The following is a 15368-nucleotide window of genomic DNA, read 5'->3' on the forward strand; positions in this document are numbered from 1 at the left end:
ACTAATTTGCATACCACCCCAACAGCTCCACAGATGATGCAATCGCTATTGCACTCCACACTGCCCTTTCACACCTGAAAATGCTATTCATTGACTACAGCGCAGCATTCAACACCAGGGTGCCCTCAAAAGCTCATTATTAAGCTAAGGATCCCGAGACGAAACACCTCCCTCTGCAACTGGATCTGGGACTTCCTGACGGGCCGCCCCCAGGTGGTACGGGTAGGTAACAACACATCCGCCACACTGATCCTCAACACAGGGGCCCCTCAGGGGTGCGTGCTCAGTCCCCTCCTGTACTCCGTTCACTCATGACTGCACGGCCATGCCCGACTCCAACACCATCATTAAGTTTGCCAATGACACAGTGGTAGGTAGGCCTGGTCACCGACAACGACGAGACAGCCTATAGGGAGGCCAGAGACCTGGCCGTATGGTGCCAGGTCAACAACCTCTCCCTCAACGTGATCAAGACAAATGAGATGATTGTGGACTACAGGAAAAAGACTGAGCACGCTCCCATTCTCGTCAATGGGGCTGCAGTGGAGCAGGTTGAGAGCTTCAAGTTCTTTGGTGTCCACGTCACCAACAAACTAACATGGTCCAAGCACAACAAGACAGTTGTGAAGAGGGCACAACAAAACCTATTCCCTCTCAGGAGACTGAGTCTTGGCATGGGTCCTCAGGAACTCAAAAGGTTCTACAGCTGCACCATCGAGAGCATCCTGGCTGGTTGCGTCACTGCCTGGTATGGCAACTGCTCGGCGAGCGATACCGGAGCGCCAAGTCAAGGTCCAAGAGGATTCTAAACAGCTTCTACCCCTAAGCCATAAGACTCCTGAACACCTAATAAAATGGCTACCCAGACTATTTGCATTGCCGCCGCCCCCCCCCACACACACACACACACAACTGTTACTCTGTTGTTATCTATGCATAGTCGCTTAAATAACTTTACCTCAACTAACCAGTACCCCTTGTATATAGTCTCGCTATTGTTATTTTTCTGCTGCTCTTTAATTACTTGTTACTTCTATATCTTATCCGTATTTTTTTAAACTGCATTGTTGGTTAGGGGCGCGTAAGTAAGCATTTCACCGTAAAGTCTACACCTGTTGTATTAGTCACATGCGCCGCATACAACTTGATTTGAGTTGGTAAACACTCCCTGTCAAGTCAATCACACATTCCACAGACCAAGCCTCTCTGCACACTCCCACACCAACAGTCAGCCTTCTCTACTCACCCACAACACCATATGAATGATTCCATGCCATCCTTATACCAAAGAATCCATTAATCACTCACACACACAGGTTAACCACTTCAACAGTGCTGCACAATCTCCCACTCCTAAACAGTTCTTTAGAATAGATGACACCATGGGTACAACTGTAGTCAGACTGACCCCAGCTGAGGTCATCCCTGGGTCAAAGTTATCCATGGTTGTACACAACGTGAGGCAAACCAGGATTAGCACTGGAGAAATGTAACATGTCTCAAAACAGGTTCTGTGTAGAGCAGAGTGTAAACAGAAAATGGAAAACGTAATCTCTGTACTGAGAAGAATGGTATGATGGTGGTGGGAAATAAACTACTAGGTCTAACTGCTCTTGTCAATAAACTAAATGGATGCCAGACCTTGCGATAAAGGACAGGAGAAGACAGAGGTACAAGGTATAGAGTAATTGGGAATTGAGAGGTCCTTTCAACAATGAACTCCGATCCCTCCATTTATACAGACATGTCCACCAGAGACGAGAGAATCCAATCCTAAACTAAAACATCAGAGAGAGAATTCCTAAACAAAAAAAAAAAAAAAAATCCAATGGGGGGGGGGGGGGGGAGATAAAATAAGAGCGAGAGAAAATACCTTTCCGGCTGAAACAGAGTTGCCTATATTTAGCCAGGGTTGTGCCATTGAGCAAACGCACCAGTTCTGTCGCACCGTTCCATTTCCTACCTGCTGCAGCTTTCCAGCACTTTTCACCTTTCCCCTCACCTGATGGGACATCAACCCACTTACAGCCTTGTAGATGAACAGCCAGAGATGTTTCCACCAGGCAAGGTGACACCAGCCATTCTCACAGAGGAGCGCCCTCAGTCTGGGCTGCACAGCTCAGCTGACCCGGGGTACCAGAGATAGATGCTACAGTGGGGCTATACAGGTCAGGCCTAACCCTCTAACGGGGAAACCAAACCCACTCACAGGTAAATTCTGTGTTGATTTTACTTGAAAGGAGCACTATGACATTGGAGACGTATATAAACCTGTTTAATATGACTGGGATCCCATTAATGGGAGGGATATGACAGCCAGTGAAAGTGCAGGGTGCCAAATTCAAAAACAGAAATCTCATAACTAAAATTCCTCAGACATAGTAGTATTTTACACCATTTTAAAGATAAACTTGTTAATCCCACCAGTGTCCGATTTCAAAAAGGCTTTACGACGAAAGCACAACATTGTTAGGTCAGCACCTATTCACAGAAAAACAGCCATTTTTCCAGCCAAAGACAGGAGTCACAAAAAGCAGAAAGATAAAATGAATCACTAATCTTTGATGATCTTCATCAGATGACACACAATACATGCATGTTTTGTTCGATTAAGTTAATATTTATAGCCAAAAACCTGTTTACATTGGTGCATTTTCAGTAATGTTTTGCCTCTAAAACATCTGGTGATTTTGCAGAGAGCCACATGAATTTACAGAAATACTCATAAACATTGATAAAAGATACAAGTATTTTACATGGAAATTTCAGATAAACCTCAATGGAACCGCTGTGTCAGATTATTTTGAAACTTTACGGAAAAAGCACACCATGCTATAATCTGAGTACAGCGCTCTAAACCCAAACAAGCCATAAACATATCTACCATGTTGTGGAGTCAGATGTCAGAATACCATTATAAATATTCACTTACCTGTGATGATCATCAGAATGCACTCCCAGGAATCACAGTTCCACAATAAATGTTTGGTTTGTTCCATAAAGTCCATCATTTATGTCCAAACACCTTTTTGTTCGCACGTTCAATACACAATCCAAACTCACTGCGTGCGGGCAAGTCCATGCAAAAGTTCAGAAGAAAAGTCATATTACAGTTCGTAGAAACATGTCAAATGATGTACAGAATCAATCTTTAGGATGTTTTTATCATAAATCTTCAATAATGTTCCAACCGGAGAATTCCTTTGTTTGTAGAAATGCAATGGAACGCAGGTCTAACTCACATGAACGCGCATGGTCAGCTCATGACACTTTGCCAGACCCATGACTCAAAGAGCCCTCATTCCCCCCCTCCTTCACAGTAGAAGCATCAAACAAGGTTCTAAAGACTTTTGACATCTAGTGGAAGCCTTAGGAAGTGTAACATGACCAATATCCCACTGTATATTCGATAGGCCGATGAGTTGAAAAACTACAAACCTCAGATTTCCCACTTCCTGGTTGGATTTCTCAAGTTTTTGCCTGCCATATGAGTTCTGTTATACAAAGACATCATTCAAACAGTTTTAGAAACTTCAGCGTTTTCTATCCAAATCTACTAATATGCATATATTAACAACTGGGCCTGAGTAGCAGGCAGTTTACTCTGGGCACCTTAATCATCCAAGCTAGTCAATACTGCCCCCAGCCATAAGACAACAAAAACAATTCCATGAAACAAAGGCTACTACAGGTCCCTGGACATCTTTTTCTTTTGATCTGTTTAATAAAGCAAAAATAAATAAATAAAAATAACACTATATAGCCTGAAAACAACATGGCTAACCCCATAGTTTTGATATCATGGATGGTCAGTCCCTGCATTCATAGCTCTGTCTATGGATTTGAGTTACATTTCTCTAGCCCTTCCCACAGCTTACCGACACGGGGGTGGGTAGAACACTTTGTTTAACTTCCGATTCCCCTTTAGATCTTTGCTCTTCATTTGTGACTAGGGGCAGTATTTTCATTTTTGGAAAAAAAACATTCCCGTAATAAAACGGGATATTTTGTCAGGACAAGATGCTAGAATATGCATATAATTAACAGCTTAGGATAGAAACCTCTAAAGTTTCCAAAACTGTAAAAATATTGTCTGTGTATAACATAACTGATGTTGCAGGCGAAAGCCTGAGAAAAATCCAATCTGGAAGTGCCTAATTGTTTTGAAAGCGCTGCGTCCCTATTGAGCAGTGAATGGGCTATCAACCAGATTACTCTTTCTCCATATTCCCGAAGGTGCCTACAGCAGTGGTCACCTGATGCTCCCAGAAAGATTCTCGCGCAAAATACAGAGGTAGCCATTACCCCAATCGGTCCTACTGAAAAACAAATTGTCCCGATGGATATATTATCAAATAGATATTTGAAAAACACCTTGAGGATTGATTATAAACAACTTTTGCCTATTATGGAGCTAATTTTGAATATTTTTCGCCGTTTTTGTGACTGCAATTTCCGGGCGATTTCTCAGCCAAACGTGAAGAACAAACGGAGCTATTTCGCCTACAAAAATAATATTTTTGGAAAAAAGGAAAATTTGCGATCTAACTGGGAGTCTCGAGTGAAAACATCCGAAGCTCAAAGGTAAATGGTTTAATTTGATTGCTTTTCTGATTTCCGTGACCAAGTTACCTGCTGCTAGCTGGACAAAATGCTATGATAGGCTATCGATAAACTTACAAAATGCTTGTCTAGCTTTGGCTGTAAAGCATATTTTGAAAATCTGAGATGACAGGGTGATTAACAAAAGGCTAAGCTGTGTTTCAATAGATTTCACTTGTGATTTTCACAAATAGGAATATTTTCTAGTAATATTTATGTCCTTTGCGTTATGCTAATTGGTGTCAGATGATGACAACGGTCCCGTTCACGGGATGGGGTGTCACTAGAGGTTAATAACCTTTTAAGGATAGGGGGCAGCATTGTCACTTGATGAATAGCGTGCCCATAGTGAACTGCCTCCTACTCTGTCCCAGATGCTAATGTATGCATATTATTATTACTATTGGATAGAAAACACTGAAGTTTCTAAAACTGTTTGAATTATGTCTGTGAGTATAACAGAAGTCATTGGGCAGGCAAACTTCCAATCAGGAAGTGGAAATTCTGGGGCTGGTTGATTTGCAACTCATCACCTAGTCACATCCAAATAAGATATGGATCTGTTCGCACTTCTGACGCCTTCCACTAGATGTCAACAGTCAGCAGAACGTGGAATGAAGCCTCAAGTATGATGTGGATGGAAGGGGAATGAGTCACTGGTCTAGCAGAATGCCAGTTCCTGGTTATGCACAGTACTCATTATATTGTCATGCGTTCCATTACTCTGTATACAAAAACGAATGCTCCGGTTGGAACGTTATTGGAAATATGATAATAACATCCTGAAGATTCTTAGTTTGACCAGTTTATTCGACCTGGAATACAACTTTTTGAAGTTTGTCTGAGTTTGCCTGGACCAGCGCCAGCTTTTAAACATGTGAACTAAACGTGCTAGCAAAAGTAGCTAATTGGACATTCTGGAACAAAACAACGATTTATTGCAGAACTAGGATTCCTTGCACTGCATTCTGATGAAAGCTCAAAGGGAATATTTATGATATAATTTCGTATTTCTGTTGACTCCAACATGGCAGAGAAATATATTTACGTCTGAGCGCCGTCTCAGATTGCATGGTATGCTTTTTTCGTAACGTTTAAAAAAAATCTGACACAGCGGTTGCATTAAGAACCAGTGTATCTTTAATTATATGTACAACATCTTTCGTCAAAGTTTGAGCATTTCTGTTATCTGACGTAGCTCTCGAATTACTCCGGATATTTTGGAGGCATTTCTGAACATGGCGCCAATGTAAACTGAGATGTGGATATAAATATCGAACAAAACATAAATGTATTGTGTAACATGATGTCATATGAGTGTCATCTGATGAAGATTATCAAAGGTTAGTGATTAATTTTATCTTTGGCTGGGAAAAATGGCTGTGTGTTTTTTTGGATTTGGTGGTTAACATAAATGTTGCGTTCGCTGTAAAACATTTTAAAAATAAGACAGGATTGGTAGATTAACAAGATGTTTTTCATTTGCTGTATTGGACTGGTTAATGTGTGATAGTTAAATAATTCTAAAATATTTTTGAATTTCCCGTGCTGCCTTTTCAGCGGAATGTTGGGGGAGGTTCAGTTATCGGAACGTGTCCTAGACAGGTTAATGTACATTTACTTTGTTTACAAACATCTGGAATAAAAAAAAAAAAGTTGACCTAAGCTTGAGGCATTTATAAGTTATATTCTTCAAGAATCAATGGGTACAAATAATTAATGTATACATCTAAAAATGGATGAAGTAACTACAGATTGCCTCTTTAAAAAGGAACAAACCCAACCAAAAGCAGAATCTCATTCTCTTGATTGAAGAGAGGGAGAGGACAGAGAACAGGTTCCCACTGCAGGGCAGGCTGGCCTCATTCCTGAAAATAGACATCACCTGCTTGCTTATCTGCCACCAAGTTCAAGGACTCTTATAGGACAATGAGCATTCCTCAGTTCTCCCAGAGAGCTAGAAAATAAGTTCCTCCGTCAGTAAATAAACACCCATCACTTCACAAGACAAGAAGCCTGTGAGAGGTTAACAGGATTTGGGGTCACACTCAAAATTGGAATACCACACTACAGGCTGATCCAACTTTGATGTAATGTCCTTAAAACGAGTCAAAATGAGGCTCACTAGTGTGTGTGTGGACTGCACGTGCCTGTATGACCTCCCTACAACGCCTGGGCATGCTCCTGATGACCTGGGCCCAGACAGTAAATCTCAGTAAAACAAAAATGGTATTCCAAAAAAGGTCAAGTTACCAAGATCAAATACAATACATTCTATCAAGATACTGTTGCCCATCCAGATCTGGCCAAAAAATATATATACTTGAATCAGTAATAAAACCCATTGCCCTTTGTGGTTGAGTTCCACTCAAACCAAGAACTCACAAAATGGGACAAACACCCAATTGAGAAACTGAATGTAGAATTCTGCAAAAATATCCCCAGCGAACAACGTAAAACACAAAACAATGCATGCAGAGCAAAATTAGGCCAATACATGCTAATTGCCAAAATCCTGAAAAGATCTGTTAAATTCTACAACCACCTAAAAGGAAGCGATTCCCAAACCTTCCACAACAAAGCCATCACCTACAGAGAGATGAACCTGGAGAAGAGTCACCTAAGCAAGCTGGTCCTGGGGCTCCGTTCACAAACACACCCCACAGAGCCCCAGGACAGCAATACAATTAGACCCACCTAAATCATGAGGGAAAAACAGAATTAACAAAAAACAGAGCAAACTAGATACCTGACCACTGTGATTGACCCAAAATTAAGGACAGCTGTGACAAAAAAAAAAAGATAACTCCCATATCTATTGGGTGAAATACCAGTGTACTATCAAAGCAGCAAGACTTGGGACCTGTTGCCACAAGAAAAGGGACACCAGCGAAGAACACCATTGTAAATACAACTCAAATTTATATATTTTCCCTTTTGTACTTGAACTATTTGCATATTGTTTCAACACTGTATCTAGCCATAACATTTGAAATGTCTCTATTCCTTTGGAACTTTGAGTGTAATGTTTACTGTTTATTTTTTTAATTGTTTATTTCACTTTGGTTTCCCATGCCAATAAAGCCCTTTGAATTGAAAAAAGTGGAGAGATACATTCTTTTATCATTATGATCACAGTCACACTCATGCTAGAGCACAGCCAACCAGCACAAACTACGGCCAAGGGCTCACGAGTGGGCTACTGGCCTGTGATGCCAGTCATCCTAAAAACTGAGCAGAGAACGTGGCTATGGACCTGTATGTGTCACAGTTTCCTCCTGAATGGCTGAATATAGCCAATACTCTGAAAGGGCACGAGGGTTTGTGAAATGGTGGTAAATATTCACATTAATGTTCAATAGCAAGAGGCCTGCTCACTCTAAATATACACTGAGTGTACAAAACACCTTCCTAATACTGAGTTGCTCTCCCCTTTGTCCTCAGCCTCAATTCATCAGGGCATGGACTCTACAAAGTGTTGAAAGAATTCCACAGGGATGCTGGCCCATGTTGATGCCAATGTTCGCACAGTTGTGTCAAGTTGGCTGGATGCCCTTTGGGTGGTGGACCATTCTTGATACACACGGGAAACTGTTGAGGGTGAAAAACACAGCAAAATTGCAGTTCTTCACACAAACCAGTGCGCCTGGTACCTACTACCATACCCCGTTCAAAGGCACTTACACCAAGTTTGTGGACACCCCTTCAAATTAGTGGATTCCGCTATTTCAGCCTTACCTGTTGCTGACAGGTGTATAAAATAGAGCACAGACATGCAATCTCCAGAGAAAAACATTAGCAGTAGAATGTCCCGTATTGAAGAGCTCAGTGACCTTCAGTGTGGCACCATCATAGGATGCCCTCTTCACCAACAAGTCAGTTCGTCAAATTTCTGCCCTGCTTGAGCTGACCCGGTCAACTATAAGTGCTGTTATTGTGAAGAGAAAACATCAAAGATCAACAGCTCAGCTGCGAAGTGGTAGGCCACACAAGCTCACAGAACAGGCCCACCGAGTGCTGAAGCATGTAACGTGTAAATATATATATTTTTTTAATGTCCGACCTCAGTTGCAACACTCACAGTTCCAAAGTGCCTCTGGAAGCAACGTCAGCACAACAACTTTGTCGGGAGCTTCAAGACTAAGATCAACATATGCAATGCTAAGTGCCGGCTGGAGGGGTGTAAAGCTCGCCGCCATTGGACTCCGGAGCAGTGGAAACGCGTTCTCTAGAGTGATGATTCACGCTTCACCATCTGGCAGTCCAACGGATGACTCTGGATGTGCCAAGAGAACACTACCTGCCCAAATGCATTATTATGCCAACTTTAAAGTTTGGTGGAGGAGGAATAATGGTCTGGGGCTGTTTTTCCATGTTTTGGGCTAGGCCCCGTAGTTCCAGTGAAGTGAAATATTAACAGTACAGCATACAATTACATTCTAGACAATTATGTGCTTCCAACTTTGTGGGAACAGTTTGGGAAGGCCCTTTCCTGACAAAATGGTTTGTCGAGATCAGTGTGGAAGAACTTGACTGGCCTGCACAGAGCCCTGACCTCAATTCCATTGAACACCTTTGGGATGAATTGGAACGTAGACTGCGAGCCAGGCCTAATCGCCCAACATCAGAGCCCGACCTCACAATGCTCTTGTGGCTGAATGGAAGCAAGTCCCCGCAGCAATGTTCCAACATTTTATTGGACCGGGTCTCTCTTGAAAAAGACCTGTATAAATAAAGGTGCAATAATTATTTATTTTAACAGTGGAAAGCCTTCCCAGAAGAGTAGAGGCTGTTATAGCAGCAAAGGGGGGGGGGGGGGGGGGGACCAACTCCATATCAATATCCATGATTTTTGTAGGAGATGTTCGACTTGCAGGTGTCCATATACCTTTGGCCATGTAGTGTATACATTTTGTCTTGCCCATTCAACGTCTGAATGGCAGGGACTCCCAATCACAGCCGGTTGTGATGCATCCTGGATTCGAACCAGGGTGTCTGTAGTGACACCTCTGGCACCGAGATGCAATGCCTTAGACCTCTGTGCCACTCGGGAGCCCAATGATGTCTCAATTGTCTGATGGCTTAAAAATCCTTTAATTTGTCCCCTCCCCATCTATACTGATTGAAGTAGAAATCATAGCTTTCACCTGGTCAGTCTGTCATGGAAAGAGCAGTTGTTCCTAATGTTTTGTACATTCAATATAGACCCTGCAGCAGAGCAATGATTTACAACCAAACTCTGACTCACGACTGTCAGTGACACTCCGGACAGCAAAGCCAATGCGCTGGATATCTCATAATCACAAGGCGTTCGTAACTATTTAAAAAGGCCTCAAAGCCCAATATAGTGACAACCCCGTTTGGCACAAACATGTGAAGACGTGAGGCAAATGGGGGATTTCACCACCAAAGGGTCGTTTCAGCAGTTTGGCTGGGATTTAAATTGTGCCAATGACATGACGTCACTAAATGTTTTCAACTCCCGGTAAACATTAAAGGGTAGCCTCGAGCCACATGTAGCAGAGAGCAGACTCCGATGTGACATAGGCCTACAGCGAGCGATACATGCATCTCCTATCTGATTACATAATAGCTTCAAGTTATACAGACGGTACCTAGATGTAATTCTTCCTCAATGTCATTACGCACATTTAATACAATAAAGTCCGGAATTTTGCTTTGAATGTCGCATTTTATCAGTTTTTTGTTTGAAATCATAGCAATGTTTCTATAAACAAGGGCGGCCACGCCTGCATCTCTTCAAAGAGCAGTAGGGTGGCTCCTTGTGTATACCGTTATATACATTCTCAAACCTCCATATTAACATGGCGCAATGTGTGACTGCGAATCAAGTACCCTACAGATTAGATGCTCTCTGAATGAATGGCCTTTAGAAAAACACAACGCCGCACAAACACATACATCTGATAGTTCAAGCAAAGACAACTTCAACAGGGTCAAATAAACACATGAACTAACTTCGAAATCTGAGGAATGTGGATAGAACAAGATCTGTTCGGTTCCACATTATTTTTGCAACAGTAACTGATTCTAACTGGATACAAAGCAAATTCTTATTGCGGTGTAATCTGTTTAGAGCGGTCCGGAGCGTAGGCTCCATCACCGAGAAGAGCGCCAAGCCAATATCCTATCTCAATAAAATAAATTGCACAAACTTACCAATCAACAATTTCGGAAAAGCCTGCAAACAGCACGCAGCCAGACACTGGACGAGAAAAACGCAGAATCCTGATGGAGTCCTCCTCACCACCTTTCTTGCTGCAACTGCAGCACAATCTCGACAATGGGCGGAGACTTCGTCCGCAAGGTCCCACGCACCAAGTGAGTTCTGCGCAAGGCCACCTCGTCAGTGGTCGCGTTCCTCTGCTCAGATATTGCATGCATCAACCAATGGTTGCGTGACACGTCAACTACTGTGTCATTGACTGACAATTGCTATGACATATGATATTGTTAACTGATACTGAAAATACCTGTCCAGGCGTTGTAAGATCTTGCAGACGTCAACAACGCCTGGGCAGAGGAGCGCGTCCAACATCTCCACATGCGTGATTTAGGGCAATTACCAGACGTTTGAAATTAAAAGTGGGACATTATTTCGGTCTATATCTCAATGCTGCCACTGTATAATATGCTGTGTCAGCATAATTAATTAAATGTAGAATTTTACATACATTTGCACTTGTATCAACCAGCTGAGCATTAATACATTAAATCGGGACTGGTAAAAGCACAAGCCAAAGAAAATCGTGTGTCCTAAACACATTGTAGACTGTAGACACATTGGAAATTCTTGGAAGATTCGGTAGTGTCATCATAAAGTAAAGATTGTGTTATAGAGAGATGACACACTTACATTACATTTTCGCTGACGCTTGACGTACAGGAGCAATTATGGTTACATGCCTTGCTTAAGGGCACATTAATAGATTTGTCACCTAGTCAGCTCGGGGATTTGAGCCAGTGACTTTTGCAGTTATTGACCCAAAGCTCTTACCAGCTAAGCTGTCTCCCCCAATAAAATATTATGCTACTGTATATAACAACCGAAAAGCCAATACAGGCAGCCTAGAATACAGATTGAAACATTTAAAAAATCAAAATGTCTCTCGGGATTACCCTTTTTGTTTATTCTCTATTCTCTATCAAAATAGTGAGAGATATTGAAGATATTAGAGAACGTATACCCGTCATTTCAGTGAAATAAATAGTCACAGAGAGAACACTAAAATCCTAAAGAGTGAGGTACAGCGTGAGGTACAGCACAGGAGGCTGCTGAGGGAAGGACGGCTCATAATGATGGCTGGAATGGAGTAAATGGAATGGCATCAAACACATGGAAACCATGTTCTTTACCATTCCCTTTACTCTGTTCCAGCCATTAAAATGAGTTTGTTCTCCCCAATCAAGGTGTCACCAAGTACTGTAAAGTCATGGACTGTCTCTCAGAGCCTGCTAAATAACAGAAAACACCATGTACACAAAGCAACTCCCTGAAAGGGTCACAATAAGTTTTCAAGCTTCCCACATACTTGTTTCGTATGTCACAAATATTGTAGAAAACTGTTGAAAATACAATAGTATAACAACTCAACAAATGAGTCCACTAGAAGAGTACTCTGTAGCTTCCCAAGTGGCGCAGCGGTCTAAGGCATTGCATCGCAGTGCTTGAGGTGTCACTACAGACCTGGGTTTGATCCCAGGCTGTGACCAGGCGGCACACAACTGGTCCAGCATTGTCCGGGGAAGGTTTGGCCAAAGGGGCTTTACTTGGCTCATCGTGTTCTAGCGACTCCTTGTGGTGGGCTGGGTGGCTGTGGGCTGACTTTTGTCATCAGTTGAACGATGTTTCCTCGGACACATTGGTGCTTCTGGGTAAAGCGGGTGGGTGTTAAGGGGTGTGGTTTGGCAGGTCATGTTTCGGGGGATGCATGACATCACTTTTGCCTCTTCCGAGCCCGTTGGGTAGTAGCAGCGATGAGACAAGATCATAATTGGATATCATGAAAAAGGGGGTAATAACAAAGAAAAAAGAGTACTCCTTTTGTAGTCCAGCACTGGTTGAATCAACATTATTTCCATGTTATTTAAATAAATTACGTTGAAATGACGTCTGTGCCTGGTGGGAGGCATTGTTAGAGCAGAAGAGTTGTGTGTTAGTTCATGTCCGGTGCTATGGGGCATAGCTCTGGACAGAGGTTCAGGACCATGGCAATCTGGTTTAAGACACAATTTTCCAATTTTCTGGCTCACGTCTCTGGTTCTGATAAGCAGGCTCCACTTCCAACATCTGGAGTTGAGAAAATGAGACAAGCTCGCTTCAGGACATCCCGTTTCCTCCCATGGGGCGTGTGCGTGCTTGTGTGCGCACTGAAGGTTCTGAACAGACAGGGCCAACCTCTTCATATGTAGTGAATTATATGGAGTCTTAAGGCGCCTTCCCTTCTCATTAGTAACTTATTCAGACATCGTCATGCTCATAATTTTGTCTAAAGTATTTTCACAGAATTTACAGTAGGCTATACTTACCATACTTTTAACAAATATGGAGGGAAAGGGAATGTTTGCAACTCACATCTGTGCTGGATCGAGATATGGTTCTCATAATAGTGTGTTTATAGGGAAAGCCATCTTGGCTGTAGTCCTGAAACTGTCCAGCAGGCAGTAGATCTTCCTCCCTGCTGTGGAGTCAGTGACAGGATAACTCATACAAGCCCCTGTTGCTCTCTATGGTGAACGTTGCTCTCAAATCAAGTCAAATCAACTGTTATTGGTGGCAGATGTTATCGCGGGTGTAGCAAAATGCTCCTGTTCCTATCTCCAACAGTCCAACAGTACCTGACAATACAAAACAATACAAGTAAACATTATTTAAATGACTATGTACATAGGGCAGCTGTCTCTAAGGAGCAGGGTTGAGTACTGAGTAGCAGTCGGCTAGTAACGGTGATTAAGTTCAGGGCAGGGTACTGGGCGGAGGCCGGCTAGTGGTGACTGTTTAACAGTCTGATGGCCGGGAGATAGAATCTGTTCATCAGTCTTTCGGTCCCAGCTTTGATGCACCACCTTCTAAATGGTAGGTGGGTGAACAGGCCGTGGCACAGGTGGTTGAGGTCCTTGATGATCTTCTTGACCTTCCTGTGACATGGGGTGTTGTAGATGTCCTGGATGGCAGGCAGTGTGCCCCCAGTGCGTTGGGCAGACCGCACCACCCTCTGGGGAGCCCTGCGGTTGCGGACAGTACCAGGCAGTGATACAGCCCAAGAGGAAGCTCGCAATGGTGCATCTGTAGAGGTTTGTGAGGGTCTTAGGGGCCAAGCTGAATTTATTCTGCCTCCTGAGGTTGAAGAGGCGCTGTTGTGCCTTTTTAGTCACACTGTCTGTGTGGATGGACCATTTCAGGTTGTCAGTGATATGCACTCCGGGGAACTTGAAGCTTTTCACCCTCTCCACTGCAGCGCTGTCGACGTGGATGGGGGTGCGCTCTCCTGAAGTCTATGATCAGCTCCTTCGTTTTGTTGACGTTGATTGAGAGGTTATTTTCCTGGCATGGCTCCGCCAGGGCCCTCACCCCCTTCCTGTAGGCTGTCTTGTCATCGTTGGTGATCAGGCCTACCACCATTGTGTCGTTTGTAAACTTGATGATTGAGTTGGAGGCGTGTGTGGCCACGCAGTTATGGGTGAACAGGGAGTACAGGAGGGGGATGAGCATGCACCCTTGTGGGGCCTCGTGTTGAGGATCAGCATAACGGAGGTGTTGTTACCTATCTTCACCACCTGGAGATGGCCTGTCAGGAAGTCCAGGACCCAGTTGCAAAGGGCGGGGATCAGACCCAGGGCCCCGAGCTTTGTCTCTCACTGTGGAAGTATGAGCAGTCCTAGTCCCACGGCTGTATCACAAAACAAGGAAGTCCATGATTAAGTCCATTCGAGAACCACTGCATTGATGTTAATACAGAAAGGGAAGCAGGTAGTCTAGCGATTAAGAGCATTGGGCCAGTAACTGCCAGGTCACTGGTTCGAATCCCCAAGCCGACTAAATGAAGTCTGTTGATGTGCTCTAAAACACTTCTTCTATAGATAGATAGCCACAGTTTCTACTCAGTCAAAACCATGTTGAGCTTCTTCTCAAGGGAACCTTTTTAGATGACCTTGAGGGTGTCCCAGAATTCTCTCTGGCAGAATTGGATCTGGTCAGCTTAAGGAGGCCGCAGGGTTCGTGATGACATAGGGTATTTCCATTCAGACACCAGACACCATACTGAACAGGCACAGCCATGTTCAATAGCAAATAGGAGTGAATAGGAATTAAACATCACCTCTGTCGAAGCAAACGATCAATCTAACAGAGAGCTGGTTATGCCTTTCTCTAGTCTCAACCACATTACTATAACATTTGTTTGCCTTAGGTCACACTTGAGAAAGAACAAAGGACTTGTCAATATTCCACACATTTTCCAGCACAGGAAACTTGCGGTAATCATTCCCAGCTTTGTTTTCCCACAATAGACTTAGATTAAGCAGAATATATTCAAATGACAGCTCAAGCAAAGTCACACAATACATCTTCTCAGCTTTATTAACCCCCCCACCACCACCACCACCACCACCACCACCACCAAATCAAATCAAATTTTATTTGTCACATACACATGGTTAGCAGATGTTAATGCGAGTGTAGCGAAATGCTTGTGCTTCTAGTTCCGACAATGCAGTAATAACAAGTAATCTAACTAACAATTCCA

At 43.2% G+C, this 15368-nt stretch overlaps 1 protein-coding gene across 1 annotated transcript in view; it reads right to left on the minus strand.

The window, feature by feature from the left end:
• LOC110530138 (spectrin beta chain, non-erythrocytic 1) overlaps positions 1 to 10978 on the minus strand; it is a 133574-nt gene extending 122596 nt beyond the window's left edge. Inside the window, exon 1 of the mRNA XM_021612995.2 lies at positions 10783 to 10978. The gene's annotated coding sequence lies outside the window, so the exon portion shown is untranslated. The remainder of the gene's footprint in view (positions 1 to 10782) is intronic.
• Positions 10979 to 15368: the final 4390 nt, after the last annotated feature.

The sequence above is a fragment of the Oncorhynchus mykiss genome, chromosome 1 (genome assembly GCF_013265735.2).
Source record: "Oncorhynchus mykiss isolate Arlee chromosome 1, USDA_OmykA_1.1, whole genome shotgun sequence".
Lineage (NCBI taxonomy): Eukaryota > Metazoa > Chordata > Actinopteri > Salmoniformes > Salmonidae > Oncorhynchus > Oncorhynchus mykiss.